The sequence below is a fragment of the Hemitrygon akajei genome, chromosome 26 (assembly GCF_048418815.1).
Source record: "Hemitrygon akajei chromosome 26, sHemAka1.3, whole genome shotgun sequence".
NCBI lineage: Eukaryota > Metazoa > Chordata > Chondrichthyes > Myliobatiformes > Dasyatidae > Hemitrygon > Hemitrygon akajei.
Window position 1 is genome coordinate 37,032,026 of NC_133149.1, and position 25,895 is coordinate 37,057,920.

Consider the following 25,895-nt stretch of genomic DNA (forward strand, 5'->3'; position numbering starts at 1 on the left):
TGTGCATTGCAGGGGATTGCCTACTAATGCGTCTGGGAGCAATTTTTGCAGAAGCTTGCAGTCAGCAGGAAGTCTACAGCACCTGGCACATGAATCCCTGTAGACGTTTGCAACTTGAAATAATTATAAAAACAGTCAAACACTTGTAGAGTTGCAACAACCACCAGAAGAAATCAACCAGTAATTAACCTGTAAGAGGTTTATGATCCTTTATAATAACACTGCTGGGGGAGTCTTTCTTGCTGCTAAGAGACAATGCTATCTGAAGCATTAAATCACAAAAATGACAACATGTATTAAATGAGCATTGCACTCTGAAGATTTATCTACTCTGTATATTTCTGATAGACACTTGCTGTGCACAATTCACTGTCACCAATATCATGTCTGGCATGGTTTGCCTTACAAATGTATTGCTTGCATCACAAATGCCATTTTCAGAGAGCAAACGGCCAGAATTCAGAGTCTAATGATTTGAATTCCAAGCCTTCATTCTAAATTAATCTTTGAAGACGGAATCCTATTTTGTATCCTGGACCTTCTCATGTTAACCTGAATAATGCTGTGAGCTCTCACTCACCCTCAGGCACCAGAAACATCAGCATTCTTTTAGTATGATATCATGTGGCTGAACATCTATGAAACTTAGAACTGAAAAGGGAATTTTCACTTTTACCAGCAATACTTACAACTGAAATCATAATCCTTTAGTCCTTTTGAAGATTTTATTCATTCTTATTTGATTTTAACAACTTGGTTTAATTGTACAACTAAAATATCCATCCAATGATTTTCAATATGGAGGTTGTTACAGATGGGTTTATTTTCAACTTATTTTATAGTTCTTGAAAGGCTTCCTAACTGGTTGGGAGGAAGCATATGTAAAAAATACCTGCAGATGCTGGAAATTTGAAATGAAAGCAGAAATATTGTAAACACTCAGCTAGTCAGGCTGCATCTGTGCAAAGAGAAACAGAATTAATGTTTCAGATGGAAGTTCCTCTGGAGAAATGAGAAAATAAGTTTATTGTATATTACAGAAAGTAAAGGAGGTGGATAGTTCAAAGGGAATACGACTGATTGTGTGAAGCCAAGATTGCTATTTTGATACTTATATCTGGTTGATAGATTAATAGATTAGAAAGAGAGAGAGAGAAAACAGAGAGATATAAGAACAGTCAAATGCAGGTAAGATGTATTCCAGAGAACTGGAACTAAAAGGAGAGTGCTGGAACTGCTCAGAATACTGACCAGTGTCAAAGGATCCGTCTATAATCTTACATCCACATCTACTGTTTCCAAAGGATGCTCTCAAGTTTATAAATCTTTTTCATTCCAAGTTATAATCTAGTGTAACTGAGGTCAGTTTTATTTTACCACTCCTTGTACCAAGATCTTAATAACCAAGAAAAGGCAATGAATTAACATGAGTCTGTTTATCTTTACAATTACACCCAGGAGTGTCTTTTCACATAGACACCAAGTCAATAAATTTGCGTCCCAGGTTCTTTATTTGAAGGAGCAACTCCTCCTTTCATGGGCTCCAGACATCATTGCCAAAAGCAGTTCTGTCCCAATGTATTCAGATCCAGGCTTTCCAAGCACTTCCAAGACATTTCAAAGATCTTTTAAAATCCCAAATGGCCACAAATGGTATTTGATACTGCAAATGAATTTGTAGAGAGTTCTGGACACTACTCAACACATCACAGGAACTAGCCTTTCCTCTTTGGACATAGGAGACCTATGAGCAGAATTAAGCTATTTGGCCCATCGAATCTGCTCTGCCATTCCATTATGGCTGACTTACTATCCCGCTCAACCCCATTCTCCTGCTTTTGTCGTGGTTTCTCGTGCCCCACAAACGACCAGGAGATGCAGAAGATTCTTCAAGAAGTATTAAACTTTAATTTGCAAATCAAAGCTGAGACAGTCATTGAGCTAGTCGCCGATTGCCCACCGATCCTTGTACATAGCATTTTTTATAGCAATCTCCTGGTTTAGTTGCATTAGCATATCCAATCGGTCTACAGTTGCGTATCACAAGTACATCCGCCACTATTGTTTCTACTCATTGACTTAATCATGTTCTAATCTACATCTCTTAGCTACCTCTCATTAACACACCATTGTCTTCTACATTCTTAAGATTTCATTCTCCTACTAAATTGGATACATGCATAGCAAATAGCAAGTTCAAAGCTGACTACATAGTTTTGGTTACACAGCAAACAATGCAACTTTTATACTCCAACATATCCACCCTTTGAGACCCATATGGTCTCACACAGAGAAAGAAGACTAAGAGTCCGCACACAAAAGCCCCAATAAACTCAAGCACTTATTCCCAAATCTCGGGTTAAACTATAATTTTCTGCGCCAAGACCTCAAAGTATTCTCTCCCTGTTACCCTGGGCCGCTGAGCCAAAAACCTGTCCCTTTGTACCTGAGACAGAGAAAAAGACTCAGAAGCCCTTACAATCTACTCCCACACTGTCGTTTTGCTCTTGTTCATCCTGCAGGTGTTGTAGGCTGTAACGATACATTTTCGGTGTTTCTTTCTCCACTAAGCTTGCTTCAGTAATTGCCATGAGCATCGGAAATTGTTTGGTTGCAGCACGCACTACAAGAGACTTGAGACAAGGAAGAAAACAGCACAGCACAAGCGCACCGCTCAACAATACAATACTGACAGTTATTGCCATTTTAGTCAGCCATGCTCCCCATCCTCCAAGTCTACTTTCTAACCAGTCAAATAACTGATGTCCGAACCCTGCATTCTGTGCGCATACCTCGCACTGTGACAAGACAAAGTCCACTGAAGCCTGTAAATAAGGTGACCAAAAACCATCCTTCTTTATTTTCTTTATCACTTCCCCCCTTGCACAATGGTCCATCCCATGCGCTTCTGAAATCAGAATCGTCAGTAGAAGGGTGGGCGCTACCAACAAACCGTCTTCCATGCTCCACAAGCCTTCCGGGTTCTGCTTGGCCCCCCCCCCCTTCATCTCCACATTGTCTGTCCTGCCGCGGTCGCCAATTTTGTCGTGGTTTCTCGTGCCTCACAAACGACCAGGAGACGCAGAAGATTCTTCAAGAAGTATTAAACTTTAATTTGCAAATCAAAGCTGAGACAGTCATTGAGCTAGTCACTGATTGCCCACCGATCCTTGTACATAGCATTTTTTATAGCAATCTCCTGGTTTAGTTGCATTAGTATATCCAATCGGTCTACAGTTGCGTATCACAAGTACATCCGCCACTATTGTTTCTACCCATTGACTTAATCATGTTCTAATCTACATCTCTTAGCTACCTCTTATTAACACACCATTGTCTTCTACATTCTTAAGATTTCATTCTCCTACTAAATTGGATACATGCATAGCAAATAGCAAACTCAAAGCTGACTACATAATCTACATCTCTTAGCTACCGCTCATTAACACACCATTGTCTTCTACATTCTTAAGATTTCATTCTCCTACTAAATTGGATATATGCATAGCAAATAGCAAGTTCAAAACTGACTACATAGTTTTGGTTGCACAGCAAACAATGCAACTTTTATACTCCAATACTTTCTACCCATAACCTTTGACACCCTTCCAAATCAAGAACCTATCAACCTCGAGGTTAAATATACCCAATGACTTGGCCTCCAGAGCCACCTGTGATAAATGAATTCCACAGATTCACCACCCTCTGGTTAAATAAATTCCTCTTCATTTCTGTTCTAAAGGGACATCCCTTTATTCTGAAGCTGTGTCCTCTGGTCCTAGACCCTCACACTATAGGAAACATGCTCTCTATGTCAAAGACCCCACTCTCCCACTGGGCAGAAGAAACAAAAGCCTGAAAGAACATCAGGTGCAAGAACAGCTTCTTTCCCAATGTTATCAGGCTCTTGAATTAATCCCTTATTCAATAAGATGGATACTTGACCTCACCTCTACCTCGTTATGATTTTGCACTTTATTGTTTACCTGCACTGCACTTTTTTGGTAGTTTTTACACTTTATTCTGCTTTGTCATTGTTTTACCGTATTCTAGCTCAATCTACTGTGTAATGATTTGATCTGTATGAACAGTATGCAAGATTTTCACTGTATCTTGGTACATGTGACAATAATAAACCAATTTCAATTTCTCTGTTAGGTCTTCTGATGTTACTGAAAAATAGAGCAGGTCAGCATGGATTAGATGGGCCAAAGGGTCTGTTTCTGTTCTCTAGTACTCGATGACTCTAAGACTCCAGGTAATTCTCTGGCGCCTCTGCAAATATCTGACTTTAGACAAAGAACGTGTGATGACTGTTCTCATCTCCACTCTATTCCCATATTTCCCAGCATTAAGCCTGTCTTTGGTAAACACTTGTGAACATCCCAGTGATTGGCACCGCAACATAGGAATTGCTAGACAAAGTCCATTTAATTTGTTTTTTAAAGATCCACTGATTTCATATGATTCATTAATAATGTTGACTGATCATGATGTACTAACACAGAGGTTGTGCACAAGAAGGGCCAGAGTCGCTTCTACTTCCTGAGGAGACTGAGGCCCTTTGGAGTGTGCAGGCCTCTCCTTCATATGTTCTACTAGTCTGTTGTCGCCAGTACAATCTTCCATGCGGTGGTGTGCTGGGGCAATGGCATCAACACGGGTAATGCCAACAGGTTCAATAAACTGATTAGAAAGGCTGGTTCTGTTATATGAGCCAAACTATACACACTGAAGGCTGTGATAGAATAAAGGACCCTGTGGAAAATCCTGGCAATTCCGGACAAAGTTTCTCACCCTCTGCATGCCACCTTGGCTGAACAGAGGAGCACTTTTAGTAAGAGACTAAGACAACAGCGCTGCTCCAAAGAGCGGTGTACGAGGTCATTCTTACCCTCGGCCATTAGGCTCTATAATGAGTCAACCTATAGATTGATGACCTGCTCCAGTTTACTCCCACATTTTAAAGATGTATGGTTTGGTAGGTTAATTGGTTGCAAGAGAGTAATTGAGCAGGGTGGGCTTGTTGGGCCAGCAGGGCCTGTTACCATGCTATATCTCTAAATAAAATAAAGTAAAAACACTTTATGTGACAGAGAGATTTGGGAACCATAAGTTTCTTAGGTCATCTATTTCTTCCAAGCACACACCGTTTACCCCATGCTCTATCTCACATTAACCGTGTATTGAATCCCAGAATACTATTTCACAGCTTTTCAATCCAAGTGCTAAAGGCTTTTGAAACTGATTTGAAATTAACTTGGGATAGCTCTGATAAAAAATACAAGACATAAAATCTGTAAACAAGGGAGTCTCATTCCTAACAGTGATACAGCTAATGAGATTCTTCTTGCTTAAAGCATCCAAGTGGAGAAAGTTCTGCAATATATCAGAAACTCACAATTAATGATGGATTCAGCATTCCTTTACATGCAGGCCAACTACACACCAACCCACAAACATTCTTTTCCAAAGACCAATAAATTTTAAATTTAAAAAAAGATAACAATGTAGGTCCGTCTTAGAGTATCTTTTGAAATGCCAAAAGGTCACCTTTCCCATTGACTCCTTATAGTGACTGGGTACATCACTGCAAAGTTCAAAGCATGCAAACAGAATTATTGCACACTTAACTGCTGTAATCTGCAGTGAGGTCACGGCATCAGCAGCTTGACTGGTGCACTAATAAAGTCGCCTCGAATCAAAGCATCGCTTGATAGAAATCGTGATAGGATACTTTTCCCTATCATTTATAGGGTGTGTTAGGTGTCTAATATGCAGGTCTTTAATGATGTGTAAGTTTGGTAAACTGTTAATTATGTTAGGTGTACATAAATCAAGCTCTTATAATACTGTTAACTGTCTGCCAACCATCCGTTGAATGTGATCATCTCTAAACAGTGAGTGGAATTAAAGATGTGATAAACATTCAATATTATAGCATTTGTTTGCAAATTGGAGAGCACAGCAAATTCACATGAAACAGTTTGTGTACATAAAGTTATCTTACATCATAAAACTGATGAAATATTAAAAAAACAATACATTTATTGACATGAGAATCACTCTTCAACATCACAAGTACTTACAGTAAAACAAAATGGTTTATCATTCAGCTTTTCTTCAGATTAATAAATAAAGGGCAAGAGAATATGGACACTAGAAGTCAAGCATAACTTCAGAGCAGTAAGCCAATGTGAGAGTAGAAACTAGTTTCAATTCTAGACATAACCACTATGAACTGTCAAAAGGAAGGACAAGACAGTTTCTTTGCTCTTCATTTTTTGGAGAACTCAGTGGCAAAAATATTAATTTAATTGGTTCTTAGCTATAAACATGATAATGTTAACAGATTGTTCGCCAATATATAAAATATATCAAATATCAAAACCCCAACTCTTCCGCTATGGTTTGTTTTGAGTCCTGTCACATGCCAGAGCTTCTTTCCCAGTGTTCCCCCGCCAACCTTTCTGAATTCTAACACTTCAACGTTCTGTAACCCCTTTTCCAAATGTAAGGAAATTTGGAGTAATTAAAGCAGTGTGTAACCAAAGGCTTGATTCCTTTCCCTAGTACTTATGAACATTCTAGTGAAGCACTAAACTACAGTACGGTTTTGTAGATTCCAAACTTTTACAGATCCATAGAACATAGAACAGTGCGGCTCTGTATGGACCCTTCAGCTATCAGTCCCCATAGGCCCTTCCTCACTTCTCCTCTGATAAAGCTATTCACCTATGATTTTCTTTTCCTAAATTCATCAAGATATAATTCTACTTCCCAGATGTTTTAGTGGAAGAAATTTTCCCTTGTGTTTCTAGGCTCTGAACCACCTCTTCTCGCGACCACCATTGGGCAGGAGGTCCCATGCCACCAGGTTTAAAGATTCAAGATTCAAAAACTTTATTGTCATTCTAACCGTACATCAGCTCTGCAGGGCAGAATGAGACAGCATTTCTTAGGAGCAGTGCAATCATAACATAACAAACGCAACACTAAATAATAAACATAACAATAAATAGTAAAACACAACAGCCACATGTCAGTTAAAAACAAGTTCTAAGTGTCGAACAGTTGTTACCCTACACCCAACAGGCTCCTGATCTGGCATAGATAACTTCACTCACCTCAGTTCTGCAACCTATGGACTCACTTTCCAGGACTCTATAACTCGTGTTATTTATTTTTTTTTACACAGTTTGTCTTTTTTTGCTCATTGGTTGTTTGTCAGTCTTTGTTTATCTGTGGTTTTTGTAGATTCTATTGTGTCAAAATGGTTGTGATGCGTTTAGTGTGGTAGTGTAGTGGGTAGTGCTTGTCACTCTCACTTTCAGCTTCCACCACTGGCTGGCAGTCTTGCGAGAAGGAGAGCTGAATGTGTAAGTCTCTCCCTGCCAGTACGTAGCCTCTCCAACAGCAAGCCTCGTGCAGCGCCTCCTCACTGGTAACACACGGAAACTAAACTCATTTCGGGCTCAGGATGAACTACAGAGGACGGGGAGGAGGTCTGGCTCCTGCACACGTAGCACGCAGGCCCACCGGTGTGTGGACACGCCCCGGTGCTCGTGAACCAGATCCCCAGCAACAGGTAAATAGCTCCACTGTCTTGTGGGCAGCTTCGGGAGAGATGAAGGTTACGGGAGTAAACCCAGACAGCAAATCCGGAGTGAAGCCTCTAAGGCGGCTGGCCATCATTGAACATCTTTCCAGCAGCTCCTTGCAGTCAATCTTGTGCCAAACATATTGCTTCATAAGCTTTCCTTTAGACTACACTGGTGAGGCCGAGAGGGAAATCTTGACAGCTGGGTATCTCAGGATCTCCATATCTTCTGCCCAGGCTTGAGATGATGATGCTCATCACCCATTGTCCTTCGAAACTGATGGATGCCAACCAACGCACTGTATTATTTTAGTTTTTTTTCTGTAAATGCCTGCAAGAAAATTAATCTCAAGATAGTATATGGTAAGATATATGTACTTTGATAATAAATTTACTTTGAACTTTGAATCTGACGAAAAGTAGTCCAATCCAAGCACAGTCAAAATCTTCCAGAAGCCAGCATGCTCAATCTTGTTATTGATTATCTTCAGCATGATAAACTACAATTGAAAATATATTATAAAAATATCTTCCCCACCACCTTTTGCCCAAGTACTTCAGGTTCCACATTTGTTATTAGTGCTCCCTCAGTCCTTCAATCCTTGCTGGATATTGGCCCAGTTACAGCTGGTTGAAATTAAAGCCCTGCAAGATGAAGAATTTACTCTCAAGCCCTCAGTTCCAGCACTCTGCTACTGAGAATTTCCATTCTGGTATATTTTATCTGTCATCTACCTGTATATCAAATTAGAAAAAAAATCAAATTTCAAAAACCAAAACAAGAGAAACATACTATTATAGCATATAAGATTGCTCTAAAGATGACAAAATTGAATCACTCAAGACAGCAGTAAAACTCTCAGAATGTCAAATGGTAAAAATACAATACAACTTGTTCACTGACTGTAAACCATTGGTTCGGATCACTGCAGGCATGACAGCCCAATTGTTATAAAATCAACATATCCTTAAACTTACCAGAAACAAAACCGTGGGTGAGCTAATGGTGATTTTAGAAGGGCAGAATCACAGAATGTGGAACCAGGCCCTGCGGCCCATCAATTCTGCACCAACTATTCGCACTAATCCTGGCATTTTATTCTCCCAACATTCCCATCAACCCCCCCCTCCCAAGTCTACAACTTGCCACACTAAGGGCAATTTACAGTAGTCAATTAACCTAATAGCCTGCTTATTTTTTGTGGGGGAGGGAAACCGGAGCACCTGGAAGAAACTCACGTGGTCACAGGGAGAATGTGTAATTTCCACATAGCGAGCATGAGAGGTCACGATCTAACCTAGATTGCTGAAGGTGTTTGGAAGTGTGCCTAGAACAGTTTATTTTTAACATGTGAGGGACTCCTGCAAGGTGGCATTTCTTGTCCACAGTTAGCTGTGAGACTGGAGTCACACATCGCCTAGAGCAAAGTATGTGGTTCCCACTCCTCAAGGATACTAATAAACCAATAATGTGTCTGTGATAGTCTAACATAATCTATGGTCATTTTAGTTCCTATAACAAATTATCTAAGGGTTATTTGTCCAGTAATCAACATTTATTAATCACTGATTCATTATCATATATTACGCCAACAGACACTATCATTTTCTGTCAGTCACCTTATGTGACTAATGTACATAAGCAGTCTATGTATATAAGCTAATCTTATGCCACACTCAGTTACTTGAACATTGTGTTTTATAATATTGCTTTTATATTTATATTTATTGTGTCTTTTTTGTTTTTTATTGTGTTCTTTATGTTTAATTTTATGCTGCATTGGATTTGTAGTAGCAATCATTTTGTTCTCCTTTACGCTCGTGTACTGAAGAATGACAAAAACAATCTTGAGTCTTGAATCATATTTGTATCTAAAAGAAAATTATCGTGGATGCAGTAAATGTATATCAAAATAGAATTTGGTAGAAATTCTTAGCAAATTATCATCCATGGAGAGGGAAGCAATGCTCATTTTTCAGGCCAATGGTCCTTTTCAGAGCTTAGTCGCAGAAATCTGGAAATATCTTTTGAAAGTTAAAGAGTAATTTATGGAAGTTAGAGGTGATACAAGACTTGAGATGTAGAGAAGGAAAGAAGGGCAGAGTTAAAAGAGGAACGTGTGCAATAGGGAGGAGGCCAGAAGAGGTTTAATGACTGAAGTGAAAATCAGTAAATAACTAAAGATACGCATGGCGATGAAAAGGGAATAAGTGGAATAAATATCAGATTTTTTGTCAAATTTCAAAAGAAGTGTAAAGAAACAAAAAAAAAGTTCTCCAGGAACAAAAGTATCAAAACTTGTTTTTAAGCACTGTCTTGACTGATCTTTTGTGATTTCACACAATGTTTATTTAACAGAGATGGACTTGACATTAAAGGAACATTTTAAATTACATTAGAGTCTTGGGCTTTCACAATCAGAAAACTCTGAATTTCTGTGAGCTCAACAGGATGTCACTTACTTTAAAATAAAGTAGATGCTCATGGGTTGTTTGGGTCAACAGAGGCTTGATAAGAATACTTTGGAAATGGCAAAAAATATAGAAGCACTGGGTATTCAAAGATGTTTTAGATGTTCAAGGCACATGGGACATTAAAATACCTATAAAGAAAATAATAAGAAAGGTTACTGGAACTCTGGTCCTTCTGTCTAGTGCACAAGCAATTAGATATTATACTTCAGGTGCACTGAGTCCTCATTAGAACGCATCTGAAGGACCTTAAGAAGGCTATATTGACCTTGGAGGGAGCATTGCCCAGAATAGAGAACGTAGAACAGTACAGCACGGGCTCGGGGATTCTGTGTTACTTGTATTATTTAAGTGGACGCCTGATTAGTGCTAATCGTGGGGTCCCAGTTTTGAAAATGTTACTTCTCGCAGTGTCACTCTGCTGAGCCACCAAAGTTCTGTTGGAATTCTTATGAATAAACTCTCATTGCTGTCTTTACATCAGAGTCTGTCTTTCTTCCGCACTTGAGTTCCAACATTGCCATTGCACACTGTGACAACTATGTCTGCACTGACCATGATGCCAATTTAAATTAATCCCTCCTGCCTGTTCATGGCCTTTATGCCTCTATTCCCTGTATGTTCATGTATCTGTCTAAATATTTCTTAAATTTGCTTCTACAATTTCTCTTGGCAACATGTTCCAGGCATCGACCACTCTCTGTGCAAAACAGTTGCCTTACAAATCTCCTTTAATTGTCCCCCCCTCTCACCTTAAACCCATCTCCTCTAGTATTTGATATTTCTACTCCAGGAAAAGCACTCTTAATTAGCTACCCCATCTATACCTCCCATAATTTTATATACCTGTATCAGGTCACCCCACACCATATAGCAATAGGAGTTTGTACGGCCTCTCCTTGTAGCTAATACACTCCAAAGCCAGCAACATCTTCTGCTGTCTTTCTGAGGCCTTCACATCTTTTCTATAGAATGGCAATCAGAAATGGTTGCAATATTCCAAAATGGGGCCCAACTATGATTTGAGAAACCTGGAACAGTAGGGGATGATCTAAAAGTGAAGTTTGGAATTCTCTTTCACAGTTCAAAGTTCAAAGTTCAAACTAAATTTTTTTATCAGAGTACATATCTGTCACCTCATACAATTCTGAGATTCTTTTTCCTGGAATAGAAACTATAACAGGATCAATGAAAGATCAACTAGAAGACAACAAACTATGCAAATGCAAATATAAGTAAATAGCAATAAATAACGAGAGCATGAAATAACAGGATAAAGAGTCCTTAAAGTGAGATCATTGGTTGTAGGAACATTGCAATAGATGAGTTTAGTTATCCCTTTTTGTTCAAGAGCCTGATGGTTGTGGGATAGTAACTATTCTTGAACCTGCTGGTGTGAATCCTGAGGCTCTTGTACCTTCTGCCTGATGGCAGCAGAGACAAATGAGCATGGCCTGGGTGGTGGGGATCTCTGATGATGGATGCTGTTTTCCTATGACAGTGTTTCATGTAGATGTGCTCAGTGGTTGGAGGGGTTTACCCGTGATGTACTGGGCTGAACCCACTACCTTTTGTAGGATTTTCCATTCAAAGGCATTGGTGTTCCCATACCAGACCATAATGCAGCCAGCCAGCACACTCTCCACCACACATCTACAGACGCTTGCCAAGGTTTATCACGCCATGCCAAATCTCCGCAGACTCCTGAGGAATTAGAGGCGCTGTCGTGCTTTCTTTACAATTACATTTATATTGTGGGTCCAGGACAAGTCCTTTGAGGTAATTTCAAGTTACTGACCCTCTCCATTTCTGATCCTCCAATGAGGACTGGCTTCTGGACTTCTGGATACCCCCTCTCCTGAAGTCTACGCTCAGTTCCTTGGTTTTACTGACACTGAGTTTGAGGTTGTTGTTATTACACCACTCAGCCAAATTTTCAATCTCCCCCCTGTCACCAGAAAACTTGAATATGGTGTTTGATTTGTGGTTGATGCTAGGATTTTAAATCAAAATGTTTTGGTTAACTAAAGACATTGCGGGATTTGGTATAAAGGCAGAAAAGTGGAGTCAGCATGATCTCACTGAATAGTAGGATAGACTGCCTAACCTACTCCTAATATTCCCATGTTAGTACAATTCCCCTTTTGGTTTTCTCCCAGTACATCAGCAGTGGCTTACTATGATATCATTAAGGTTGATGATGACAGCTAATAAAAAGCATTTACTACCTGCAGGATTGACAAAACCGAGCAGCCCAAATTATTTAACCACATTATTACAATCAGCAGCCACCTCCTGTACCTAACAAAACAGCTACTGGGTGTATGTTACCACAAACAAGAGAAAATCTGCAGATGCTGGAAATCCAAGTGTTACGAATGTGCCACAACTCTGAGGGGCCGAAGGGTACAAAGTAGCCCCCTCCTTTTTGAGAATCGCAAGATCGCTATTAATTCGGGTCTGGGACCCAGGAAATGAGAGAGAATCCACAAGGTTTGGAATGTGTCCTGGCCTCAGCGAAACAAAAACCCCTGATAACGGCTATTGTCTCTTGGAGACGGAATTGTGTATTGAGTACTGTACATTCATTGAAACCCCTCAGGGGACGACCAGAGTGGGCTGGTTGAGGGATTGCATCATCCCAACCTGATTGACATCTGAGACCCCGTGAGTAAGGATAAAAGAGGGTTTGGGGAACAACCCCTTCAGACGCACCAGGAGAAACGCTAGAAATCCCGTGGCAGCGTTTAATAGCGACAGCCGGTGGGGGGCTCGTGTGCGTCCTTCCCTTGCCTGGGATTGGCGGGCTCGCCACGGAAGAACGGCTTAGCTAAAGGAGAGGCCACAAGTGAACGGCCACACCAACGAGACTCCGACGGATCGAAATCATAAAAGGAAAAGCCGGCAAGTTTTTCTCCCAAATCTCTCTCTCTCTCTCTCCAACCATTGCAAACCCAGCGGTCCCCAAAGGCTGCAGCCTGCATGAACTGAGTGAATTTTATATTTCCATCGGACAATACATTATCCCCTAGACAATGATAGAGCTTATTTCTTATTGATTATTATTATACCCGCACTTTAGATTTAGTATTGACGACATATATTATCTGTATGTTTGCATTGATATTATTTTTGTGTATTTTTACTAATAAATACTGTTAAAAATAGTATCATCAGGCTTCAACGGACGTCTCTATCTTTGCTGGTAAGTGACCCAGTTACGGGGTTCGTAACACAAGCAACACACACAAAATGCAGGAGGAACTCAGCAGGATAGGCAGCATTCATGGAAAAGAGTACTGGGGCCAAAACCAAGTACTTTCTTCCATAGATGCTGCCTGGCCTGCTGAGTTCCTCCAGCATTTTGTGTGTGTTACTGAGTGTATGTTCGTGGTCTTCTGCTGCTGTAGCCCATCCACTTCAAGGTTTGACGTGTCGTGCATTCAGAGACGCTCTTCTGCACATCACTGTTGTAACGTGTGGTTATTTGAGTTTCTGTCACCTTCCTGTCAACTTGGCTGTTCTCCTTTGACTTCTTCATTAACAAGGCATTTTTACCCACAGAACTGCTGCTCGCAGAATGCTTTTTTTTGTTTTCTGCACCACTCTCTGTAAACTCTAGAGACTGCAGTGTGTGAAATTCCCAGGAGATCAGAGTTTCTGAGATACTCAAACCGCCCCATCTGGCACCAACAATCATTCCACGGTCAAAGTCACTTAGATCACATTTCTTCCCCATCCTGATGTTTGGTCTAAACAACAACTGAACCTCTTGACCATGTCTGTATGCTTTTATCCATTGAGTTGCTGCCACATGATTGGCTGATTAGATATTCCCATTAACGAGCAGGTGTACCTAATAAAGTGATCACAGAGTGTATATTGCATTAATTAAAATAAAAATATTTATTGGCATTTGTTCAATTCCATTCTCTCTGGTTCTACAGTGAGTACATATACCCGGAAAGGGAGAAAGAAATACAGGGATTGCTTCTGGCAGTTTTCCTCTGAACAAGGAAAGCTCTGAGGAATAATCACTTGTTAATTTTCCTTCCATACCTTAGCACCTCACAATAAGAGCAGAGCTATTTTGAGGCCTTTAACACCTGAGGCAAAGAAACCTGTGCTGGATGCTTCCTCCCCTCATATGACTGCCTCATTTTGCTGAGCTATCACACCACAATTCCTGCTCCAAACTGTTTTCAATTTAAATCTAAGGCATGGTCATTCAGCAGCAGTATTTTAAACTTTCTGCGTGGTGATTAACAACCTACCACTGAGATTTTTTTTAAGCAAGATGACTAACCTACTGAATTTGCGATATTAGTTTGCATGTGTGGACTTGATCCTTTGAATGGAATGTATTATGTGAATGCCTCAAACTGTACATTCATAATGTGGCTTGGTTATTGAGAAAGCAATGAAAGCAAACATTAATCAGCGCAGAACTAAAGTGGGACAATGACGACCATCTTTCAGACATTCCTTGAAGAATAGCTGGTAGCTAAATCGACGTATCGATAATCCACTGTTTGAAAGTGATGCAACGGTTGAACTTCAAAGACCAACACAAATCATTTAAAGCAGCCGTGAAGAAAGTGGCATTTCAGATTTGCTAGCAGATTCAAGAGGCTAACAATGTTTCACCTGAACTTCTGTCGAGGCTTGTAATGAGACTAGAATTGCTTTCTCCACACTTTGCTCATAACTGACTGAGCCTGTGCTGTACCGATGCAGGAAGGATTGAAAATAAACAGCAGCACAAAAGAAAGACCCGGAACAGATTGTGGTGCATATAGGGCACACCCTGTCTATCACGGATCAAGGGTTTAGAGATTAAAAGATTAGCTTTATTTGTCACATGTACATCGAAACATATAGTGAAAGGTACCGTTTGTGGCAAATCAGTGAGGGTTTTGCTGGAGGCAGCCTGCAAGTGTTGCTAAGCATCTGGCGACTCACTAACCCTAACCATGTATCTTTGGAATGTGGGAGGAAATCTGAGCACCCGGAGGAAACCCACGTGATCACAGGGAGAATGTACAAACTCCTTACAGGCAGTGGTAGGAACTGAACCACGATTGGTGATCTCTGGCACTGTAAAGTGATGTGCCAACCGCTATGGTACCATGCCACCCGAGGGCAGGGGCTTGCTGTTCTCGGGGAATTATGCAGCACACCTATTTCATTCCCTATATTTAAAAGTAATTTACTGCCTCAAAATACCTTGAGACATCTTCGAAAGAATATAAAAGCTGTGACAGAGTTATAATTCTTTGTTCTCATTGATGCTATGAATGTTTCAAGCATGCACAGATCTTATTCATAGAAGTACACTTTATATCAATGCAGTCTTGCAGCATTTCACTTCTGTGGCCATTGTTTGTTGTTTTTTTAATGTGACTTGATGTCTGTAAGTGAATGTCGCCGACTGGCATACTCCAGGCTGAGGCCCACACTCATGCAACCTGGATATACTCTTGTGGCCACCGCTAAGGCTTTGTGGGGAAGGGCAGTAGTCCAGTGTGCAGTTACAATTGGACACTGAGGGGCTGGATCGTGTGTAACAACCTCTCCCATACTTCATTGGTATTGAAAGAGGAAACATGAGTGGCGTTGATGTATTGGAAATACAATGTATTGGCTTGATGGCGGAATAGTTTCCCATTGATTCTATTGTTTTTCTTTGTATCTACTATGAATGCCAGCAAGAAAAGGAATCTCAGCATAGTATGTGGTGACTCAGTGATTCAGGACCAGCTTCTTCCCCTCTGCCATTTGATTTCTGAGTGGACATTGAACCCATGAACACTACCTCACTACCTTTTTTATTTCTGTTTTTTGCACTACTTACTTAATTTAACTACTTAATATACTGTATTCATTTATTTATTTTCTATATTATCATTGTACTGCTGCCACAAAGTTAACAAATTTCACAACATATTCTGGTGATACTAAACCTGATTCTGATTCTGACTTTGATAATAAATTTACTTTGAACTTTGAATGTATTGATTTGGTGACACCAGATAGGTAGAGAAAGACACGTACTGTTTCTCTGTATTTCCTGTTTATATATTTTTATGAATAAAGATTATTCTGCAAAGTTAAAAAGTTGCTCGTGAAATGGCAGAAACCCTTTCTGTATAACCAACTGTTGTTAAAGGGAAACCTGTCTGATCAATGGCACCTCCATTTAATGCATGTAGAAGTTGACTGATGCATCATTACAGTCTTCTCCAGGACTGGCTGAACACACAGAGCTGGGATATATTGTTTATGGATACTTACAGCACGGAAATGGTGAGTCATAACTGTTGGCCAAAATGTCGTGAAGTTATAGATCACGGTGTCGGTGCCTGCCTTCGAGTGTATACACTGCGCTAGCTATTCACAAGCAAAATTGTAAGCTTACTATCCCTGATTTTTACCTGAATGTCTGGAACTCCTAAGTGAAGAAGTTCTCTTCATCTCCCCTTTGAGATCTTTGTGAATAATTTTGAATCTATGATCTCTTCTTTGTGACCACTCACCAAAAGGATTATGATCCATATTGCTGTTTATAGACCATACATTCCGAATGTTAAAAGGCCTGAACAGATTAGATATGGCAAAGTTATTTCCCATGGTAGGGGATTTTAGGACAAGAGGCCACGACTTCAGGATTGAAGGATGTCCTTTTAGAAATGAGATGTGGAGAGATTACTTTAGTCAGAGGGTGGTAAATCTATGGAATTTGTTGCCACGAGCAGCTGTGGAGGCCAAGTCATTGGGTGTATTTAAGACAGAGATAGATAGGCTCTTGATTAGCCAGGGCATCAAAGGGTATGGGGAGAAGGCAGGGGAGTGGGGATGACTGGAAGAATTGGATCAGCCCATGATTGAATGGCAGAGCAGACTCGATGGACCGAATGGCCTACTTCTGCTCCTATATCTTATGATCTTATGGTCTTAAAGACATAGGAGCAGAATTAGGCCATTTGCAGCCATTCCATCATGGCTGATTTATTATCCCTCTCAACTCTACTCTCCTGCCTTTTCCACTTACTAATCAAGAACCTATCAACCTCCACTTTAAATATACCCAACGACTTTTCCACCACAGCCATCCAAGGCAATTACTTCCAGATTCACTACCGTCTAGCTAAAGTTATTCCTCCTCATCTCTGTTCTAAGGGGATGCCCTTGTATTCTGAGACTGTGCCCTCTGGTCATAGACTCCACCACTAGAGGAAACATCTTCTCCACGTCCACTCTACCGATAGGTTTCAATGAGATCCCCCCCCCCTCAATTTTCTAAATTCCAGCACGTACAGGCCCAGAGCCAACAAACACTCCTCATATTTTAACCCTTTCATTCTCGTGAATCTCCTCTGGACCCTCTTCAATGCCACCACATCCTTTCTTTGAGAAGAGTCTCAAAACTGCTTATAATATTCCAAATGTGTTCTTATCAATGCCTTGTAAAGCCTCAGCACTACAACCTTGCATTTATATTCTAGTCCTCTTGAAATGAAAGTTAACATTGTACTTGCTTTCCTCACCATTGTCTTAACCTGTAAGTGCACCAGTTCCTTTGCACCTCTGGTTTTTTGAAGTTCCTGTTTAGTCTACATACACCTTTATTCCTTCTACCAAAGTGCATGACCCTACACTTCCCTACACTCTATTCCATCTGCCACTTCTTTGCCCCTTCTCCCAATCTGTCCAAGTCCTTCTGCAGACTCCCTGCTTCCTCAACACTACCACCCCCTCCACCTACCTTTGTATCTCTGCCAGTTTCTTGTACCGGTAGTTAGAAATTCCTTTTCTTGTAGCTTTAGTTTTCTTTATGCTTCCTTATATGTTTGTATATCCACCTGTTTTTCTGTAAACGTTTACTAACTTGTATATTTGTTCCTGTATTTCTGAGTTTCTCTTTGTCTGTAAGCCTGAAGTTTTAATGGCAGTGTAAATCAGACTGGCCTTTACCACTGACTGTCCTATCAGGAGACCCTTATCTCACCGATTTAGAATGATTTGCAGTATGAAGTGAGAGCATGAGGGTAAGTTCTTTATTGCTTTACTTGCCTTACTTGCCCTCAACTCAGTATTTGTTCAGCCATTCCTGGAGAGGACAGTTAGCTTGCAATTCCATGCTGACTCTGACTGACATTTAATGAGCATCTAATAAAATGGCTGTAACAATGTGATTTGTGCCTCATTCTTGACTTCTGAAGAACCTTCTCAATAACCTCATTCCAGGTTCAAGAGGAATAACTTGTCTGTCTCTACTTTATCAAAACCACCCATCAATTTACACACCTTACCTCTAACCATCTCCTTTCCAAGGAAGAGCCTTTCACAGCTCGTCACCTCACTGAAGATCTTCACCCCTGGTTTTACTCCTGAGCACCATTTCCATGGCACTTCTCGAGTGTGGTGCTCAGAATGGTACACAATACTTCAGCTGAGGTCCAACCAGTGATGCTTAAACATAGATAGTTGTCAGTATCTGCATTGACTGAAATGATAGAAACTGCTCCAACAATAACTTAAGTGGGCTAATGTTTATTTAAATCCAACTACAAAGTAAATATGTTTAAAGATTTTAAAGAATTTACATGAATGGTTTCTAGAGACTTCCTGATCATACATGGTTTCCATAATCATTCATTATATTCATTGAGTCATAGAGTACAGAAACAGGCCCTTCAGCCCATCTAGTCCATGCTGAACCATTTAAACTGCCTACTGCCATCAACCTGCACTAGGACCATAGCCCTCCATACCCTTACCGTCCATGTACCTATGCAAACTTCTCTTAAGCATTTAAATCGAACTTGCATCCACCACTTGCACACTCTCATGTCCCTCTGAGTGAAGGAGTTTCCCATCATGATCCCCTTTCACCCTTAACCCATGACCCCTGGTTGTAGTCCCACCCAATCTCAGTGGAAAAAGCCTGCTTGCATTTAGCTTATCTATACCCCTCAATTTTGTATACCTCTATTGAATCTCCCCTCAATCTTCTATATTCCAAGGAATAAAATCCTAACCTATTCAATCTTTCCTTATAACTCAGGTCCTCCAGACCCAGCAACTTCCTTATAAATTTTCTCTGCACTCTTTCAACCTTATTTACATCTTTCCTGTAGGTAGATGACCAAAACTCCACATAATACTCCAAGTTAGGCCTCACCAATGACTTACACAACTTCAACATAACATCCCATCTCCTGTACTCAATACATTGATTTATGAAGGCCAAGGTACCAAAAGCTCTTTTTACAACTCTATCTCCCTGTGACAACACTTTCAATGCATTATAGACCTGTATTCCCAGATCCCGTTGTTCTACCACACTCCTCAGTGCACTACCATTCTCTATGTAAGACCTACCATGGTAGGTCCTATCGAAGTGCAACCCCTCACACTTGTCTGCATTAATTTCCATCTGCCATTTTGCAGTCCAGTTTTCTAGCTGGTCCAGATCCCACTGCAAGCTCTGATAGTTTTACTCGCCATCCATTGCTCCCAATCTTGGTGTCATTTGCAAATTTGCTGATCCAGTTAACCACATTCAAATAGTTCAGTTGATTTCCCATGTTACAACCATGTTACCGGTAAAACTCCACCACGGACGGTCCCAAGCCTGGCTGTGAAAGGAGGAGGGTTGGGCATGGGGCCACCAACCCCATCCTGTAAGAACCCAGAGCTACAGAAATGCCAGCAGAAGCTTCAAAGACTTCAACCCTGGGAGAGGAAGAAGAAGATGAGCAACATCTGGTGACAATTTGAAAAAGTGGCCTAGGACAGAGGACTTTGGCTTAAGTAAGTAAGTAATGTATCTGATAACTTTGTTGCTTAGTGCCTCTCGTATTTTTCAAATTCAATGCAAAATTTCCCATAGGCTAAAGCCTACATTCAGTCATGTCTGTACCCAAGGTAACTTATCTGGTAAAATAGCCATGATGCTATCACATCCAATTATATAACATATCTAAAAGAGGTGTTTATCTGATAGTGCAAAGAATGAGATGTCTAAATGATCAGGACAAATCATTAAGCAGAGCACAATTCATCAGTAAACTAATCACAATTGTCAGGTTCCCTGCGATGATAATCCGTCAATAATTCACTCATACTGAGGCTTTTCATGTGTTTGTCTTATTGCAGAACAGACTTCTGCAGCTGCAGCTCTGCCATCAATACTATTATTCCAAGCAAACTAGTCTCTGAACCCCTGGGACTTAACACCTCCCTTTGCAACTCGATCTTTGACTTCCTGACCAACACACCACAATCAGTAAGGACAGGCAGCAAGACCTCTGCTACAATTATTCTCAACACTGGTGCTCCACGAGGCAATGTTCTCAGCTGTCTCCTCCCTATATATTCCTGACTGTGTGGCCAGATACTGCTCTGACTCCATCTACAAATCTGCAGGTAATACCACCATAGGGAGCCTTATCTCAAATAATGATTTGGGGCATTATGTTAGCGCAACTCATTACAGCCCAGGGCGTCGGAGTTCACTGTTCAATTCCAGCACCTATTGTAAAGAGTTTGTACGTTCTCCCCATGACTGCATGGGTTTCCTCCGAGTGCTCTAGTTTCCTCCCATGTTCCAAAGACGTACTGGATAGTAGGTTAATTGGTCATTGTAGATTGCCCTGTGATTAGGCTTGTGCTAAATCAGTGGGTCGCTGGGCAGTGCGGCTCAGTGGGCCAGAAGGGCCTGTTCCAAGCTGTATCTCTGAATAAATTAAATAAAATTAATCAGAGTGCAGGAAGTTGATACAGGGCCTAGTGACATGGTGTTATGACAACGACCTTTCCCTCAAGGTCAACAAAATAATAGAGCTGGTCATTGACTTCAGTAAGGGGCTACGGTGCTCGTGCTCCTGTCTATATCGACGGTGCTTGGGTCAGGAGAGTTCAAGGAATGAACATTACCACAAGGCTGTCCTGGTCCAACCGTGCTGATGCTACGGCAAAGAGAGCTCATCAGTGCAGCTGCTTCCTCAGGAGGATAAAGAAATCTAGCATATTCCCGTAGCCCCTCAACATTTTTTATTTGATGCACCATATCCTGATGCATCACAGCTTGGTATGGCAACTGCTTTGCCCGTGGCTGCAAGAAACTGTAGAGAGTGGTGAACAAAGCTTAATACTTCAGGGCAACCAGCTTCCTCCATACCATAGACTCTGTGTACACATCTCACTGCCTCAGTAAAGCAGCCTGCATAATCAAAGACCCCACCACCCTGGATATTCTCTCTAATTGGGCAGAAGATACAAAAGCCTAGAAACATGTACCACCAGCTAAAGGACAGCTTCTGCCTCACTATTGAATGGTCCCCTACTATGATGAAATGGACACTTGACCTCACATTCTACCTTAGTATGGACGCACCTTATTGCCTACCTGCACTGCACTTTCTCTGTAACTGTAACACTCTAGTCTGCACTCTATTATTCCTTTACCTTGTACGACCTCAATGCACTGTTGTAATGAATTGATCTGTATGAATGGTATGCAAGACAAATTTTTCAGTGCACTTCGGTACATGTGACAATAATCAACCAATTTACCAACAAACTAATTTAAAATCTTAAAAGTAAATATTCTGAAACTGAGGCTGTTTTAATGAGAGCAAAAGGTTACACGAAGGTCAGCCAGAGGCATTAAAAACTCTGAGGGATTGTGTTAAGTTGGGCTATATCTGAGTCAGTAACTCCAGGCCACAAGATCTCGGACTAATTTAAAACTATATAAAAAATACATAAAAGTTAGTAAGAAGAAAAAATGTAATCAGATGTAGGCAAGGACAGAGGTACAGCAGTTTGTTAGAGATATAGATGCAATGTGTTGATGAATGTTCCTTTTCTGGGTGTTTCAACAATTTATAAAAATGTTCAACTTAGAACAAATTGTCAGCTGCAGTGGTTTGCAAAAATGCTTTTTTAAATTTGTTCACAGAATGCTGACTATGGAGTTGGGGTTTAGGAATAGAAAGACCAGTATTTATTACTCATCCATTACTGCCCTTTGAACCAAATGTTCTTTTGGGCCTGTTCAGAGGCTGTTAATTGTCAGCCTCATCACTGCAGATCAGAAAATGCATAAAAGCAGAATGGACAAAGTTGGTAGATTTCATTCCCTAAGGTGAACCAGATGGGTTTTTATAGCAATTCCATAGTTTCAATGGCACCATTGCCCTTTATTTTAATTTATTTAATTACTTTAACAAATTTTAAATCCACCAGCTGACCTACCGGGAAATTAAATTCGTATGTCAAAATTATTATAGCAGCTGTTGGAAATCTGAAATAAATTCTGGAAATTAGTAGCCAAGTGCCATTTGTGGAGAGTGTTTGTGCTGGCAATCCTCGATGGAAGGTATTGAACCTGAACTGCTAACTCTATTTCTCCCAGCATAGACGCTGACTGATCCACCGGGCATTTCCAGCAAGATGTATGTTTAACTCTGGACTGGACTCCAAATGGTGCAGTCGTGTACAGCACACTGACCAGGGACAGCCCGACATCCACGGACGTCCTTCACCATCCGTTCACGTCGCTGGCCTCCGAGTGCGAAGTGGAGGTATGGACTCCCAGTGTCCTTCATCCCATGTTCACATCACATGTTCAATTTGGTTTATTGTCATGCACACAAGACTGCAATGAAATTCCTTGCTCATATGAAGCTCTCAGAGTAAACAGTATGCATGGTATTAATAAAAACACCAATAAATGCAGCGACAGGTGCAAAAACAATGGAATGGGGCACCGCATAGTTGAGGTTGTGCTGAAGCGACGACAGTAGAAGAGGTAGAATTCAAGGTACAAGATGATGGCAGCACTATCAGAAAGGAGATGTGAAAGAAATGATTGGTTCTGAAGTCTGATAGCAGTGAGGAAGGAACTATTCTTGAGTCTAGTTGTCTGGGCTTACTGTATCTTCTCCTAGAAGGCAGAAGAGAAGAAAATAGAATGGTCAGTGTAGCAGGCATCCTCGACAATACTGCTAATCTTCCATGAAGATGGACTGGATGGGAAGGTGTGATAAGCCTGTGATGAACTGGGAAATGTTTATCACTCTCTGCTGTTCCAGTGGTTCTATAACCAACGTACCACTTTACCAACTTGGTAACCATGTTCGGAGAAAATTAAATTAGAGGAATTTAGAAATGAAAATGAAATTAGAAATTAAATTAACTTCTGGATCTTAAGGAACACTCTGGCAAGAGAAGCTCCAAAAATAGCAAAATCTGGACTTTAAAGCTGTTTCTCAAAAGAAAGATCATTTACAATTAGTCAGAAGAGTTCAGCTATTGGTTATTTCACACACATTACACTGGAAGTTCATGCCCCACACATCTGGTAGTTTTGGATGGTATTAGCAATTGTGAGCAACACAAGATAAAAATAGAGAGAGGGATGCACGTTGACAGGTTTTTCAAGAGAGTTCTGCTGAAGTGGGCTACCTTCCAAGCCCAGAAGGTTAGGATGGAGCAGCATAAGCTGGGAGTCATTTCAATCGAGATGGTCAGTGATGCAGGAAAGCTTACTGCATTCAAAATCTGGTCTTTATGGGCAAAGGCATGTTGTACTGAATAAAGTACTTTGCTGGCCAATCTTCAAAAAGGTTGTAAAGAGGTGAGAAGTAAGCAGTGGTGCGTTAGTGTAGGAGGTAAATTACTTGATTTGCACTTCAAGAGCTTGAAGTGATGATCCAAAAGGCTTGGTCTCAAATCCAACCATGGCAGCTAAGGATTTTAAACTAAATTAATTACATTTCTAGAAATAGAAAGGTAGCGATAGCTATGAAATTGCTGGGATATGAATGTGCCTTAGAGAAGGGAATTTGCTCTTCTTACCTGGTCTGATCTATGTGTAGCTCTAGACTTACATAGCCTAGTGTGATTAATTCAAGGCCACCTTCTGAAGTGGCTTTTCAAGGAGTAAAGAATTGACACCTAATATGCTATGCTACTAATTCCCGTGTCTTATAAATGAATAAAGTAAAAAAATTGGTCCACATATGAAGAACATAATCTCAATTAACTTCACAAGAGCCGATGGTTACATTGTTGTAGAGTTCAACACTTGAAAATCAGAAACTCTCAGTCAGAAAAAGAACAGGACACAGTAATATCTGTAGCTAGGCCCAAATTTATAATGCTCTTATCTATTTCCTGCTGCAAAAGTGTGTATATAAAAAGTCATTAGACTGAAGAGAGAGATCAATCATTTTGAGGCAGCACCTCAAAAATGTTTCACAGCAGAGGCCTAGAAAAAGCCTTTGATATTCAGCAACAGATCCAGTAGCACAGTTACAAGGTGCCCATTTCTGTCCTGATAACAATCTAAGCAAGTAGAAATAAGCTCAGGAAATAAACGATTTGTTAACTGTTACAAAGCATTATGAAGTTAACCTTGATGACGTGAGATGTGTGACAAACTTGTATGAGATGTGAATAGAAAGGCTCAGTTACAGTATCAGGGCCAGTCTTGACTTTTTATTGCATTGTTGCCTTTTTAACACTGATAATGCCACATACGTTCGATACTAAAGGTTCCGTAGCTAATGATTCAGAATTTGTGGTAACATCCTTATCAGATTTATCTGTTCAGTCCCTTTTTCGAGAGAGTTGTTCACAAACACCTGGGCTGATGTGTCCGGTACTGAGGCAGTGATATACTGTTGGAAAGGTTGTTTCCCAGAGGGGCCATAAATAGAAGAAAATCCTGCTCAATTTGAAATATAATTGGCCACTCTTTCACAGAGGAGCTCTCCCTAATGTCCTTATCCATACTTCTCCTTCTTTCAGCCATCCTAAAACCGCTGATCTGGTCACAGTCACATTACTGCATGTAAATTGCCTGCCAACTCTCCCGTACAACAGTGACTATAAAGAAATTTGATCATCCAAAGAGAAATGTGAAAAAGACTGTAAAAATGTAAATCATGCTTATACTTAACAGAACCAGACCCAAAAGAAGTGGTTACCCTATAACCACCAGGCTCCTGAACCAGGTTGGATAACTTCACTCACTTCAACTTTAAACTGACTTCACATCCTATGGACTCGCTTTCAAGGACTCTACATCTCATGTTCTCAGTATTATGTAATTTGTATTTGTATAGCTTGTCTTCTTTTGTCTTCTTGCTTGTCTGTCTTTGTGTCATAGTTTTTCATTGATTCTATTGTATTTCTTTATTCGACTGTGAATGCTTGTGAGAAAATGTATCTCAAGGTAGTACATGGTGACATATATTTAGAAACATAGAAACATACAAAACCTACAGCACAATACAGGCCCTTCGGCCCACAAAGTTGTGCCGAACATGTCCCTAACTTAGAAATTACTAGGCTTACCTATAGCCCTCTATTTTCCTAAGCTCCATGTGCCTATCTAAAAGTCTCTTAAAAGACCCTATCGTATCCGCCTCCACCACCGTTGCCGGCAGCCCCTTCCACGCACTCACCACTCTGAGTAAAAACTTACCCCTGACAACTCCTCTGTACCTACTTCCCAGCACCTTAAACCTGTGTCCTCTTATGGCAACCATTTCAACCCTGGGAAAAAGCCTCTGACTATCCACATGATCAATGCCTCTCATCAAAATGTACTTTGATAGATGATTTATTTTGAACCTTGAACTTTGAACATTAAAACCCAACCATTGCTGTTCCACGGCATCACTATTGCAGGGTCCTTGACATCTCTATAGACCAGGAGCTAAAGTGGGCCAGACCTATCAAAACAGTGCAGCACAGAATGTGAATCTCTCTGCAAAGTTTGTTTCTTCATCCCTCACAGCAGAGG